At 37.6% G+C, this 15,577-nt stretch overlaps 1 pseudogene; it reads left to right on the top strand.

Annotated features, from left to right (window-relative positions):
* The window catches only part of LOC135330446 (gamma-2-syntrophin-like), a 108,415-nt pseudogene that overhangs the window by 67,754 nt on the left and 25,084 nt on the right, over window positions 1-15,577 (top strand).

The raw sequence follows: 15,577 nt of genomic DNA, 5'->3' as shown, positions 1-15,577 counted from the left end.
CCTATTTGGAAGTACATCAGATCAAACCACTGAGACTGTAAAGGGTAGTCAGTAAGGGTAGGAATCATGTCAGCTAAATTTAGCCAATCAAATAGGATCCTCTTGCTGTGCGAAAAGAGAAAGAGACAGCTGTCAAGATCCTCATATGTCTCTGCTGATTAGAAAGAGAATATTGATATATTAAATGTATAACTTTTTTTTTTTTTTGAATTGCCAAAGCTAAGTGAGGTAAATCCCAGCCTGGGAGCTGAGTCATGGCAGCCCCATTCTCTTCCTGCCCCCTGCAGATTCCTATGCATTCATTTAAACACAGTATAGTAATTATGATTGTTTAACAGTTCTATTTGTCTGACTCAGCCACCGCACTCTTTGCAGATCCAGATTTTTGGTTTTAGCTTCCCTGCTCTTCCAAACACCCATTACTGTACTACAGTGTTTAAAACACATACATTCCCAACAAGGTGTAGCAAATTCCATTTGTATTCCTGCCACAATGCACCAGCTGTGGAGGGATGTAGGGAACACATGGTGCTGTGCAGTATGGAGAGTGCATACTTCCCTCTGCTCAGTCCAGTGACATAGGGGCACAATGTGATGTAGAAGGAGATCTTTCCCCTTGCCCCGCTTACATCAGGGCTGCAACCATCCCTGCTTTGAATAAAGAATGAGTTAAGCCTATGTGGTGAATAGCTGTGGAATCCAAAGCATCCTTCCATATTGCCCTTAATAACTGGAAGCGATGCTGTTTGTGATGATGCTCTTCACATTACTCTTCTGTCATTCTCCAGAGAATCTGCATGGCCAGTCTCACGCACATTTTCACAGGCACATCTGAACATAGTAAGGTAGAAAGTCAGATAACAGAATTTCTTCCTTTTATAAAGAGAACTTAAAATAGTTTGATTTAACTGGAAAGCAAGGTGAAAGGAGACAGGATCACTGCTTATTCTGTTTATTTGCACTGTATTATGTTATAGTGATCTCATAATTTAGTGTGTCTGTGGTCACCTGCAGGGAAATAGTATTTTCTGTGTGCGTGGCTTGGTTTCTGAGTAGTTACTTCTTGTGTATATTTTTCTCTAAAGCACTGGAGAATTGCTGGAGCTGAAGATAGGCAGGGGGTGATGGTATTCCTGGTGATGTTAAAGTATTTAAGATACCTTTTTGTTATGTCTTCTCAAATGCCCAAGATTAAGTCTGCTACCAATCCCCCAAATCAGACTGGTGAGGACTGCTTCCTTCTGTAACACCGGGCTTTTCACTAATTTGTAGCACGCAGGTTACAGATAAGGTTTCTTGGGTTCCCACCAGTTTGTTACTGTCAAGGCCCTGAGAGTGGCCAACAATTTCTGCCACCCCCCACCCCATCCCAGGGATTTGGCTGCATGTGCTCAAGGCCAGTGCTGACATGCAGCCGGGGATGAGGCTGCTGTGAGAAGAGCTGTGGGAGAGAGCTGGGAGAAGCCTTGCTGGAGGCTCCCCTTTTGCTTGGAAGCTGCATGTTGGGAATGCTCATCCTTGGTCTTTGCCTGAGCTATGGTGCAGATGTCTGTGGCCTGCCTCTGTTGTGGTGGCCCCACTCCTCCTCTGGGGTAGCATGACCCCTCCAAGGGGCTGGCGGACCCTCCCTGCGCACCATCAGATGCCTTGCCAGGGTGATAGCCAGGCCTGGCAGCTGCCCCAGGCAGCCGGCAGGTCAGCTTTGGCCACCTCATCACGCAGGGCCTCAGTTGGCACACCTGCACGGTTCAAATACACAATTCAGTTCAAGTGGGTTGCAAAGCTGAGTGGGGGGAACGATCCCTTATGGCCTATGACTGACAAGTTCTTATAGCCCTGGGGCCTTTGTGTCATCCTCCATGTGTACATTCAAGGCCCTTGCTATCATGCTGTATTCCTCTGTGTTGCGTTTTATTCTAGGGTCATTTTGTTTAGGGTGGTTCCATACAGAATAAGCACTTGTTATTGCTATCAATTAGTTACAAATATCTGCATATGTATATGTGGCGGACAGATGAATGAATTTTTTGCCTTAAACATTTCTTGGTGCATGGGGTGCAGGCAGGCCATAACCCCGAACAAGCCATCTGTCCCTGGCGGAAACAGGACTGGGCTGCTGCGACCCCCGAGATGGTCTCCCTGCGACCACCCGGAACACACCGAGCCTGCACTGAACGAGACCACAATCGGGCAGAGACTTTGGGATCCGTTTTTAGCACAACTTCTATAAAACTTGCTTGGCATGAGTGGCTAAATTTGCTGAAGCCTTAGGCCGCACTCCCTAGTTTGGTGAGAAAGGGCCCCAGAGCTGGTGCAGGCGGGAACGATAAGGGAGTTACCAGCAATTTGCATTCCTGTGCACTGCTGAAACAGTGCTAATTGCTGGAGTTACCACCTCTTTGTCAAGACCTTGAGAGATGATGGTGGGACCCGAGGAAGGAAGACACACCTATAGGATGGAAGACACACCTGTCGGCAGAAACTGCAACAGAAAAGATAAGGGAGAAAAGAAACAGCCTGCCTAGGAACAACGATGAGATCCAATAAGGAGCAGGAGACCCCAGACTCAAAAATTACTATTGGTCTGAACTACCACGTGGGGGGGTGGGAAACTTAATTTGAAAAAGCTATAATTGCCCAGGGATCTCTTTGTTCAGGGTCCCTCTTTGGAGGTACCCAACTCGAGCTGCAACCACTGCACGCGTGTCATTCTGAGCTAACCTAGGGTCGGACCCAACTCGAGTTGTAATTACTGCACGCGCACCACCAAAACTTACACCCAGGGTGAAGAGGACCCACCTACCACCAGACGGGAGCCACCCCACTGCCGAGACTCCCAAAGGAAGAGGACCAACAGGACGCCGCTGGATCCACGGGTGGTGATATCTTTCTCTCTCTCTCTCTCTCTTTCCCCCTCTCTTTTGTTGAATGTTGGTAAGATCTGTTTTTGTCTAGCTAGTTGCAGTATTCACCATTGAATTATCCTATTTGACCACATGCCTTATCTTTGTGTTAATAAATCTTAAAACCGGTTGGCTGGTGTCGTTTCACCTTAATTCAGTCCAAGGGCATCACGAACTTGGTCGTTTGGCCCCAAGGGGAGGGAGGTCGTCCTGAACGACTCCTTTCGGGCCGCGACAGTATATATATAACATTACACCCCACAACTGCACTTTTCTCAAAAAAAATGAGTCTCATGCTCTTTAGATAATTGTTATAGCTAAACAAGCTGTAACACAGCTCCAGACATACCAAGACAGATCCAGACCAAGCCCAACAAGAGCTGAGGCTGGTGTTGTGGAATAATGCAAGGCCTGTTGGCCTCTTACTGTCATGCTCTGCCTTTGAGGTTTATCCACAGATTTCGTCTTGCAAATCTCTTGCTCTTGCTAGGATACTGGTAATAGCCTTGGATTTCTTCTGCTCTTTTCCAGTGACTGTATCTTTTCCTGTGTGCAATTGTAGCTTTTGGTCTGTTATCACAAGCTTTTCATTTTTTTATAAAATGAGGGGAAATGCTTTGTGATGATAAGATTGTTTGGAAGGGCTCATCAGCTGTGTGACTGTTTGCAGGTTCTATCCCTAGATATAGGGGAGTCTTTTCTTGTAGTCATTCAATCTTTTCATGTCTAAATCCCATATCTTTAGTTCACTGTTACTAATATTTCGCATTAAGAAGTGTTTCACTTTAAAGAAGGGTTTGTCAAGGTTTGTTCAGCAGTCACCTATGCCAATTATGACTGTCAAAGAAAAGCCAAAATCAGCACACCTCTTCATTGACTAAACTGTGAGCAAAAAGGAAGATGTGTTACTTTATATTGAACAAAAGGAAATCCTAAACAATTCCCTTAATCTGTTTTATATGCTGCGTCCTTCATTTCACAAAGTACTTGAGCACATGCCTAATTTACAGATCTGCTTAAATAATTGTTAACTGAGATCTAAAAGAGATATCTATAGTACAGTATAATATTTTCACAGTGGCAAAGTAAATTCATACAGCCAGTTCTTTATGAAGGATTTCCTGAAAACTGTGATGAAAGGTTTCCTGTCTTTTGAGTCCTTTGTTTTCTAGGCTTAGGATAATTATAATCTAGTATTTCTGCACTGAAAATATAAAAATTTCTTATAATTTTGAAGTACTAATACCAGTGTGCATTAACTATGTCAGTGCTAATTGCCTCACAGTAACTTTTAGCATCAGAATATTAATAACTGAGTATTTTTCAATCTCTGTTCTATAGATGAAAATGACAAATAAATGCTGTTCTCCCTCAGACCAGGTAAGACTTTAATTGTATTAATGAAATGTATTCATCATGCCAGAACAAAAATTATTAATTTTTCTAATTCTTCTCATTGCTTTAAGTTGCAAAATTTGTAGAGCCTACATACAGACATTTAGTCAGTTTGCAAATTCTAAAACCACATTTGCAAAATCTGTTTTAAATTTTGAGATGTCATAGTTTACACAGCAGATTCTCACTAATCAACAGTAACTAGTAGAATCCCCAATTGCACTTGTTTATTAAAAAATAAAAATAAAGGAAAATTAAAAAAGAAGGCTATATCACTGGATTAGATGGAGCCATGATATAAGTGAAAGAGGGAGACAGTGTAACTTACAAATATGTCTTGGAAAACATACTTTATGCTTGCATGCCTATAGCTTCAGCGAGTCTGACAAATTGATGTGACTTTATATCTACATCACATTATTATGCATAGATAGCTCAGGAATATATTGCAAATAGTATCCTTTGGATGTGTCATGCTGTGCAGAATACATGTTTGCAGTGACCATTTGTCTAGGGCTTTTGGAGCTTAGGGAGCCTGATGCAATATTGCTGCACCTCTAGCTAGTCAAAAAGACCCAATGAACTTACTACACTGGAAAGCCTTCTTACTTACTGTGGGATTGCAAAGTTGTTTTTTTTTTTTTTTCTATTTACTTTGTAAATTTTCTTTTTCTTTTTCCAGGCTAATTCTATAATTCTGGGAAATAAATTGAATTTTATATCATAAAACTAATGAGCTTCACACTTATTTGCTATCCTTGCATCAATCTGGTGCTGAACTCAGGAAAAAAGAGCCCAGTCCTTGTCTGTTTCCAAGAATGCTGTGTTTGCAGATTAAAAAAGTGAAAATTAGCCAGGTTGTCTTTTGCTACTTACTGCTTTACTATAGAAATTTATTGTAGAAATTTACTACAGAATTAAAAGACTGAGTCTAGAAGTATTTTGTATGGACATCAAATAAATGTTTAAAATATTTGTTATTAATTAGACAGCTTGTATATTCTTTCATGTGTCACCATTTTGTCATCTTATCTAAAAAACGTAGTTGGACATTTGTAGACTGATCTAGAAGTCATTAAAAATATCTAACCATTTACATTTTCTTACCCAGGAAACTGCTTTATTTTGTTATACTTGTGCCTGCATTTTGGAAAAAAAAAAGTACACCTGAAGAACTACTATAAACGTTAATTCTGTGCATAGTAGATACCCAAAAATTATCCCTAAAACAAAATGAATACCTATGTAAGAAGGGAGCATTTAATTATTCCTTCTCATTATTAATCAAACTGATATGAAAAACAGGTGATTATAAATGGTAGGAGGAAAGATATTGAATTTGGATATATGTTGTTGGATGAACTCCCTACTACAAATATTTTAGTAACTATTTTCGTAACATCTGAATCCCATTTTAAATTTAATGATACATTTAATTATCTGTAAGTTAAAGAAATGAAGAATAATGATAAATGAGAATTGCTGCCTGTAACCTGCTTACCTACCTGCAGTATGGTATAACTACTAATGTAATTAATAATATGTTCCAAAATTTATTTAATGTTCTTGGGTCTGTCACTTTTTTGGAGCTGCAGGAGTACTGAAATCAAAGAAATGCCAAATCTGCTATACTGTAGCATTCACATGAAAAGCTCGAAAGGGAATTCCAACTTCTATTTTATTAAAGACAGAAGTACTAATGGACGTTAAAATGTCTGCTTTTAAGAAGCTCTTTCTTAAACTAAGTACAGGAACATTAGAAGCAGTCTTTGTTGATACAGACAGCTTGTAGAGTTGGATTTAAAGACTTTGGTTCAAGCTGCTGAGAGTTAGAAGGCGAATGAAGATGATACAAGAATGAGCTTTTTGGTATTAATGGATAACTGCAAATGATTGACTCTATTCTTTTAAACTTTATTCATCTCAATTTTTGTGCATGTAATATGATACTTCAAAAAAAGGAAGAAGTATTCTTCCTGAATTTGTAAATAAATATTGAGGACAGTCATACGACCCAACATTAGATGCTTAATTTGATTTCCCAGGTTAACAGGCTAGCGTCTATAAACTATCCATTTAGTCAGGGCAGAAAAATATTCTTTTCCAGAGCATCATTCAAATGTGGAAATTAATATCAATCAGTATTTTAAATAATCCTTTATACGGATTATATATATAGCCTCTCCTTCTGCTTTGACTGTACTGGGGTCCTAAGAAGACCCCAGTAGCCTCTTAACTTACTATCTAAGGTAGGTGTCTAATGTTAAGCAGTACAAATCCATTACCCTTTTTACCTTCAGAATATGAAAGGAAGGAAAGATGCAATTAGAACGTAAATTTCTGGAATGGAAAATTTAAGGCAAGACTGATGTCACTTACATAATGTGTGTACAAACCTGAACTGCTCTTGTTAATATAATTGATTTAAAAGACAGAGAAAAGAGAAGTTTGAGAGACTGGAGGTGGTTTGAAGAGCTTCCTTAAGTAAATTTTGTGATAGTTGCAGATTTATCCTTCCTGTTGAGTATGGACATTCCTGAAGAATTAGATAGAGCCTTTGAGTTTCATCATCGTGTCAGTTGCCATGAGTTTTCTTCATTGCCTTCAGAATCCAAACCAATCTTTCGAAAAGGGGTGAGATCAGATCAGGACAGGTTCCATTCAGATTCTGTTTTTCATAGGTCTGTAACAAACTAGGATTTGGCATCAACAAATGCAAAATTAGTTCACTAAACCTGGGTTTCTCGCTTTTCTTTCATATTGTCCTTGACTGGTTTAACTGGAAATATTATTCTGGAAATCCAGAACAAGATGAATTCCAAGGGCATATAGCTAAGAAAACTGTAGAGGGAAGGGATGCAACTAATGGTTCTCAGATCTAAAACAGCTGTATTTCTGGGTCTCTTTGCCCAAAGAAGACATTAATCAAAGAGTTTGCATTTTGTCCTGCATATAAGATCCAAAGTTAGGAAGAGGTTCCTAGAGGTAGTGGTAGCAACAGTTGTAATTATTATGACTATATTTATAATGTTAAATTAAACAGTACCAGGTCAACAAGCTAATTGGCACAGTCTCGCTACGTTCATACTATTAATGTCTCTTCTCCCTCCAAAGGAGGCATTTAAACTGGGAGGCATTTAAACTATTGGAATTTCATTTTTGCCAGTGCTTAAAACCCAAACTGTTCTTGGGAATTTTTTGAAGAGTACTAGTTATCCCAGACCATGTCATGCTAGTTAGTCTCTGTCAAGGACTAATTATAAAAATTTGACAGGTGTATATAAATAAGTACCACTGCTGAAGCCCTGACACTATACGTAACCTGTGTAGACCGCAGAGGATTGGAAGCATGAGGCACCTAAGCACTGGGTACTTTTAGAGCAGATTGGTGCTCTGCAAGAAGACAGGGAGATTGAGCTAGGTTGTACAATATTTTATTGAGTGTGGAGAGCTGCCATTTTCCAAACACTATAACTTTTGATTCTGCTTGATATAATTTGTTGCAGTACTCTAGAGACTTGGAAGCACTTAATTCTCTTATCTGTAAGCAGTTAGATTTGTGACTCAATTTTCAAAAAGATATGCACCACTGGATTGCTGCATATTTTTTTATGAAACAGTAAATTAGGTGATTCCCTCTGTACAGAAAAAAAAACTTGCGGAGTTGTTGGCTTTCTAAGACTATATGAGCATTTCCCATCCCCCACTGAAGCAATACCTTTTCTTCTCAGTATGAAGAAAATGTTCATCGGATCTTGATAAACACTATGTATAATTTTACTTTATATGCTATAAAACAGATTTTCAGTGTTTCCTGCAATGTCTCTTTCCTTGTTTGTTTTGATTTTTTGCAGCTGGAGGAAAAGGTGAACTCTCTCCCTGTAATTGTTTGCATATGTATATTCCATTTGCTCTTTTGTAGTGATTGTATGGATTTCAGTATTTATAACAATCAGTGATTTAGAACATGAGAGGAATTTCATGAATTTGGAGCCTTGCTTTAGTTGTGTCCTTTACCAGACTTGTGCATGGTAGTGCACAGGTATTCTCATCTGCAGCCCTGCAACTGTGAATCTTCCACGATGTTATACCAAAGTTTTACATTTGTGTTTCTGCTACAGTATCACCAATTCATAACATGCTTTTGAATTTGCTGACAATACTATTCCAGAACTGTTCACTGACCTTTGCAACCTGAGTCAAGGCCTACAAAGGGCACAGTAACATACTAATTGAATTAACTGGGGTTTGAATCATTCTTTTGTTTTTCTTCTGACATATATCTTCAGTAAACAGAGTCACTTGCTTGCCTAAATCATGAGCTTTTCATTGACTGCTAGAGGAAATCATACAGAAATTAAATTCTAGATACAGTGATTATAAAAGAAGAGCATGTACCTGAAAGGCCAGGACACAGATTAAGATGTAACCAGCAAGAGATATATAGGTAACAAAAAATTATGCTGTGAATTCATTAATAGCAGGGAGATGACAAAGGAAAATATTTGCCATTACTCAGTTTATCAGAGATCAGCCTTCAATAAAAAGGTCAACTGCAGCAGATGGTTATTGCAAGTAATACTAGAAAAATATGGCAAGATCTCAGATTACAAAATGAAGGAAAATTTTGGTGGTACTTATGCTTTCAATGCCTTGTGATGTGAAAAAATGGTCAAAGTAATCTCAGAGCTGTTATCGAGATATCTCAGAGGATTTGTGACTGCCAGCTGACAGATCAAAAGACTGGGAAAGGGTAAACACAGTGCCTGTTACTGAAAAGAAAGAGAAACTGGAGAATTAGAGACTAGTCAATTAACTTCAAACCGTTGAAAGAAATCTGAAATAAATAAGCAGAACATTTGTATACAGATGAAAGATAACAAGCAGATGAGTGGCAGCCATGAAGGATTTGTCAAGAATAAGTAGTTAATATCTAATCTAATTTCCTTCTGTGATAGGATAACACATCTTGTGGATGGGTGAGAAGTAGTTGCTGACATATCTTGACTTCAGTAAAGCTTTTGACACTTCTTGACATGAGAGTATTCTAAACAAATTTTGTCCAGATTTCCTGGTACAAACTTTGTTGGATAATCCAAGAATAGGTGTAAATGGTTCACTTTTAAAACTAAATGATATATTGATGGAGTCCTGAAAAGGTATCTCCCAGATCCAATTCACTTGAATATTTTCCCTACGATGCATTAGCAAAAGTATGTGTACTAGTTTTGTAGACATGAAGCTGTAAAAGACAGCATTGGACATAAGAATGATCTTGATGTATTGAAGAATGAGTCTGAAAAACAGGATGGAAGCCAGTTAATGGTACAGCATGTAAGCAAGAATAATCAACAAATATTTGTGAGAGGTTGTAGGAACAACTCATTCTTCCAAAAAGTATTTGGGGACATAAAGTCTGTTGGGCAGTTCAGTCCAGCCTCTGTCCCCTTGCTAGCATTAGGGAGGTCATCGTAGTGCTACTGACCACAGAAGCCAGTTGGACACACATGGTGTCATCAGAAAAACAAGAGGTTTATTATTATATCAGGCTGTGGTAGTCAGGCACAGGGCTGATTAGCAGGGGCCTTTCAAAAGTCCCAGTCACATGGTTGACCTTAAATTCCCTTTTCTCTCTTTTTCTCCCTCCAAATAAGCAACCCACAGACTTTTTAATCTTTCATCATCCCTGTTTTTCTCATTTTTATATTCTTTTTTGGTTATTTTGGCCTTAGTCACTGATCCTCAACATCCTCAAAAAGCCAGCACCTCTCTTTCTTCTGATATTCTTAACCCAAGGGGACTTCCTGATGCTTCCCTGTCATATATTTAGCCTGCCAGTTTATCCCGTTAATGTTTTATTAGTTCAGCAGTGCTAGACTAGAGTTGGCCAACCACTTTTTCCTGTACATTGTGTGCAATGTCCAGCAGTTTCTTACATTGTTACCTTGTTTGTTTAACCTCAGGCCAGAGCTGCATACCATAACTACAATGTCTCCTTTGTGACCTTTGATAAAGAGGCAAGCATTCTGGCCTATATGTTAATGTATAGGTGAGAGTACCTTGCAAAACATAAGTGCAAAGTGTTCCAGCTAATTTTGTGCACTGTGCTGCAGAAAAGATTTTGACGAAAGGCTTTCCATGGTCTCTGTGGAAAGATTGAAAGAAATGGAGTTGTGTAAATTAAAGAAGAGAAGACAGGGAGGTATGAAAGAAGTCTTCAGAAATGGTAACCTGATCTTGCAGAATGGAAGAAAATAAATGTTCTTATGTGGTTGATCAGAGAATGACATGTGGAAAGAAGCAAGGAATGATGCTACACAAACTACATGTTATGATTCATGGAATTTTTGCTCCAGTTATGGATTGAAGGAGTTTCTATTTCCTCTACTCTTGAGGGTGAAGCAATTTGAGACTTTAATGGAGAGGGCAAAAAATGTCTTGAATTGTGATTATAGCACAGATGACTCATGTTAGACATGAGGAATAGACTTCTTCATCTCTGGTAAAGCTGATAAAGTGCTGGAATAGATTGTTGGAAGAAATTATAGAGTCTCCATTACTGGAGGTCCTTAAGAGGTTAAGAAAACGTCTTTTAGAAATAAAATATGTATCATGGGTCCTGCATTTCAGAGCAGGTTTTAAACAATTTCTGAGAAGCCTCTTTTCGTCTCTGTTTTTGATGATTGTATGAACCTAATTGTGAATAAGTTTTCAAATATGAGGGGTTTTCCCACTGTTCTTCATAGTAGAACTGCTGTCTCAGGCATGCCATGAACTCTGGCTTCATGCTGCAGATTCAGACACTGCACATACTCTTACAAGATCAATTTCTCTTTTTTCATTTTCATAAATTAAAGAAAAACATTTTACAATTATATCATATACGTGATAAATTTAGTTTCTCCAAACTTCAAAAGTTAGTCTTCAAAAGTTAGATTCTTGCAGACTATAGTTTTAGGACTCACACACCTGGAAACAGCAAGAGTAAACTCCTTTGAACATAATGCAACCACTTAAAGATAGAATTGAGATATTCCTTTGTAATTGTTCTTACTTTATTTGTATGGAAGGTCAGTTATGCACTTCTTAATGAAATTCTCTTGATCTGTTTCAGAGATTTTTTCTGGGACCTCAACACTTTCACTTATAAAATAAAAGTTATTGGAACAAATAAACACCACTTCAAAGCACATAAACAGTTGAACCTCTAGTCAGATAGTTACAATGTAATTCCTCTGTGATGTAATATCACTATTATACCAATTTTGAAGATGGAGAAACTGTAGATAATAAGGTTAAGAAATTTGTCAAAGTTGATGGAACAAATCAATATATTCTGATTATCCTTGTTGCATTTCTGAACATATTTCAAAAATCTCACTGTGCCCTCTAAAACTAACACATTTCACAGTGTGTCATGGTGTTTGTATGTTCCAGTTTTCTCTCTTTAGAATGGAACATATTTGTGTTAGTGAAATAGCTTGTATTAGCTTACTCTTTTAAAGTTGGAAGACTTCGAAACATTTGATTCTAGAAACTCTAGAATGGGTCAGACTAAAGAATTCTGTCTCAAAGACTGACCAATAGTTCCTATTGAAGAACTAAGTATATGAAACACAGTATTTAAACAGCATTTCTTACCCTAATATGTTGACCATAGCTTCCAGCTGTCAGCTGGGTCTACAGATACTCTGACAGTGACTGGAACAATGCAATTCTGTTTTTTGTGAAAAATCATGTTCTCTGATTAAAGCTGTCTTCCTGATAATTTCATCGAGCTTCCATAAGCTCCTAGAATATAAAAAATTGTAAACAATTGTTCTTTATTCTCTGTTTCCATACCATTCTGACCTCTCCCTACTCTCTTTTCAATTTCTGCTCTCCAGGCTGAGTGCTGACCTACTGTATAGATTTCCTGTCTTTATGTCTGGACATCCGTATTGCCATTTTCTGTAGTTTTCTAGTTCTATTTTATCTCTCAATTTGATTTGTTTATTTCTGCTTTATGATTGTGAGAAAGAATCTAGAAGATATAGTCTTCTGCACAGGGAGCTCCTCTTCACAGCTTTTAGAACTAATTGCTTTTCTACTCAGTTTTATAGAACAGTGATTTCACTGGATTCACACTATAAGATCAGTCCTTCTCCTTCAGGATGATTCTCCAGTTAAAATTATGTTGACGCATTTTTAAGCAGAATTATCATGTGATTGATTAGGGGATAACATGCAGAAGGAAGCTGGGAGTAAATTTTCAGACTGAATTTTATTTTTGAGGATCTTTTTGCAGCAGCTATAGATTGATTTTTTTAAAAATTTTCCAGAACAGCAGAAGAAACAATTTGAGTCCTTATTAGGTGAGGAGTTGTTTTTTAAGCTCACTTTACGGTGGTTGTAATTTTGATAAAAAACTAAACAGAAATTTAAGAAAAGAGTAACTAAGGACCTGAGTTCTCCACTGTTACTTGGATTGGGTTCCTGCTGCACAAGTAGTCCCACTGATTTTTAAAAAAAATACAAGAATATGTAGAAGAACAGGGCATCTACTAATAGGGAAGAACAAGAATCACAATAGTTAAATAAGGCTTGACCATCAGCTGTTGAGATATGAATGCTGCTTTGGGAGAGAGAAGAGGAACAACTGCCCAGCTCACTAATCATTACACCACATATGGTCTCCCAAAAGAAGAACATCTGAATATGTTCAAATATTGGAACTTTTGGTAATTTGGTCAAACACCGGAGCAAATTACCCAGACAGGTTGTGGAATCTTCATCTTTGACAGATATTCAAAAAAATACATATTATGTTATGTTATATTATTTGTGTTGATACTAAAAACTCATTTGGATAAGTCCCTGAGTAACCTGATCTGCATTGGTACTGCTTCAAGCAGGAGGTTGGACAAGATGAGCTCCAGAGGTCTCTGTCAACCTAAATTATTCTATGATTCTGTTTGGATCTTTTTTTCTGAAAGGCTCCCAGATGTCATCAAAGAGAGCAATACGGGCTGTAATAACTGTTTTCACATACCATTTCTGGACAAGAAGTTGAGAGCTGGATAGTCTTGACTTTAGTACAGGTGTGCACCCTTCGTTAATTTTAGTCACACCTACTCCGGCAAAATATATCTGACATTTAGCCATGGACACTGACCTACATGTACACTACTCATCAGGCGCTCATATCACATAGCGGGCAACTGTGCCACAGAATTCAAACTTTGGCCAGTAGGTTTGGCATTACACTGAGCTATTGTATAAAAGGCAAACACAGGTGTATCACTTCCTGCTGCATTCAGAAAAGGATTTTTTCCAAAGGCAACTTATTGATAGCTGTTCTCAAGAGAAAGCTTTAGGTTTTAGATCCTATCTTGAAAGAGAAGGCTATTATGAAATAACCAGTAGGTTATTATGAAAAAAAGTGGGTGACATCATCCCCAATTTTACCAGCAGCCCTGTAATGGAAACAGTAGTCACTACCCAAAGGACTCTGAATCCAAATTTGACATAGGCAGCCAGCTCCTGGGAAAATGAATGAAGTCAGATGTATACCCATCTTCATGGTTTCCTATCTGTTAATGTGGACATGTTGCTTTTTGTGGTGTTCAAGTTGTGCCTAGGTTGGACTTAAAAAATTCCCTCTGGGGTTGAAGCATGTAAAAATAGGGTATCGTCATTTCTAAATTTCTCTGTAGTTTCATCCCTAAAACATGTTATTTTAAATAAATGTTAAATATGTCATTCTGACAGAAATGGATTAAGTTAAATACAATGGAAAACATCAATGTAATGCATCAGATCTTCTGGCAGGCCGATTTTTTTTTTTTTGAAAATTTATTATTTTTATGATAATTATGTATGTGAGAGGCCTGCAGGTCACAAAGATACAGAAAAATCTATTAGTCCCTCTCTCCCCCCCCCCCCCACACCAAGTACTAGTTAGAATATAAAGTCTGCCACTTGCTTTGGAAAAGACCAGAAAAAGAACTAAAGCTAAAATTAACGCAATATATACTTCTCTTAGCTTTCTTATATTTGCATTGTTCCATGATGCTTTATGATACAACATTAGTTTTTGACTTGCAGTCAAAGCTGGTTTCTATTGTAGATTCTTCTCCTCCTTTAACTAAATGAGCATTCTATCGCATCTGTTCTGACCTTTCATATGTCAGAGATCTACTTGATTTTCTTTAACTATTTTCCCCTTCAGTGTTTTGCTTCATTTACTTTTCATAGCTATTTAACTAACAGCACTACACACAAAATGTACAGATAACTTTATTAAATGTAACACACGTTACGTTTCCAGTCATCTAGATGCTCTGTTCCTATAGCAAAACAGTAAGTGCAAATAAGAATGTTCACTCATCTGCTGTCATCGGATTACATTTTGTTAGTGACATATTATCACCCCATAATGAGTGCCATTGCTCATTTTGTTCCTACAGGAACTTTTGTAAAGTATATTGGAACACTTTAGGAAATTAATAACACAGCAATGGTGAATGGGTACTTTTCCATGCAGTTTCAAATAGCAGTCTGAGATTGATCAAGAAAGGAGTGCTAAAAGCAGTGCTGAAAATGGGGTAGTTTGTAGTGTTATGCCAAATCAGCACTCCTTAAAATTTCAAATGGAAGGTTTTGGTCTAGTCAAAATCTCCCTAGCATACTTATCAACCACAAGCAGCTTATTATTGAGTGCCAATATTTGGTTGGTTTTTTTTTCCATACAGACTTCTGTTGAACTGAATAATTATTCTTCTACCCATTCATATGGCCTAAATGACCATTAAATAAACCAGTCAACAAGAAGGAGAGATGGAGAGAAAGTAAACAAATGTTAGATCTTTTTTTCATATTTTTTATAAAAGATGCGTAATTTTACTTACATATGTTAATTAAACACTGATTCTGATAAAATTCTTCTATTTTCTTTCTTTACTTTTTAGGCATTTTTTGTCTTTATAGTTGATTATAAATTTGTTATACTCTTTTCTTTATGGCTTTTTTTTCTCTCAGATTTATTTTTCTCCCTGATTTTTCCTTCTTCGCATGCCTGTATAGTGTCTTCTCTTTTGTTCTTTTCATTTTAATTTCATGTTTATTTTGTTTCATTATTTTCCATCTTACAATATTGGTGTCTTTCTCCTCCTGAATGTCCTTTCCCTTGTCTCTCTGGTTTGCATTTGCCTTTCCTCTTTCTCTTTTATACTCGTTAGCACTTACTTTCTAGTTTCCCCTTTTATTATCCTCAGTTAATTCAAATAACAGTAATGCAG

Source organism: Dromaius novaehollandiae, chromosome 21 (genome assembly GCF_036370855.1).
Source record: "Dromaius novaehollandiae isolate bDroNov1 chromosome 21, bDroNov1.hap1, whole genome shotgun sequence".
Lineage (NCBI taxonomy): Eukaryota > Metazoa > Chordata > Aves > Casuariiformes > Dromaiidae > Dromaius > Dromaius novaehollandiae.
This window is presented reverse-complemented; position numbering and strand designations above follow the sequence as displayed.